Genomic DNA, 694 nt, shown 5'->3' with positions numbered 1-694 from the left:
TGGCCAGAGTATGCAGGCAGGTTCCTAGCGGATGAAGGAATTGATACCATTGACTGGCCCTATGCTCAACTGAACCTAAATCCCGTGAACACCTTCTTGGACATTATGTTCCGTCCTCCAATCATATGCCGTCAGGTTGCACCTCCTGACGCCAGGAGCCTCAGTGATGCCTTGTCAGATTGGGCGGGGATTACTATTTTTTTTTTTATCAAAATGAGCTACAGACAAAATTATTGACAAATAAAATATTTTATTGACGGAAACAATTTTTAGGTGCTTTCTTTTACCAGAAACTTTAACAGAAGACGAAGAAACAGTTGTATTCTTTATCAAAAAAGTGCACCTACATGGTTCCTCTTAAACAACAAAATACATGAAACAAAAATATCTCCTTTCTTTAAAAAAACAATCTCACAAGTAAAACTAGTGATAACTGATGTAATGTGCAATTTCGCTCACGAGATGGCGTACCGTTACTTTCCTGTCACGTGGTGGCGCTAATATGCTGCTGCATGTTGCTCGTGTTGCCGCTTGTCAAGCAGTCCTCTTGCAATATTTACATGCTGTTTGGTTTTGTCTTGCCTTTCTCACGGTTATATTTTTGTATATAGGAGAACCAAAATTGCTGTCACACAGGTGATTAAAACTGCTTTGGGCGTCCTCTATTTCAAAGCTGTTTTCTACCGTCGCCATC

Source organism: Larimichthys crocea, chromosome X (assembly GCF_000972845.2).
Source record: "Larimichthys crocea isolate SSNF chromosome X, L_crocea_2.0, whole genome shotgun sequence".
Classification (NCBI taxonomy): Eukaryota; Metazoa; Chordata; class Actinopteri; family Sciaenidae; genus Larimichthys; species Larimichthys crocea.
The sequence above is the reverse complement of the archived record's forward strand: the minus strand, read 5'-3'. Positions refer to the sequence as shown.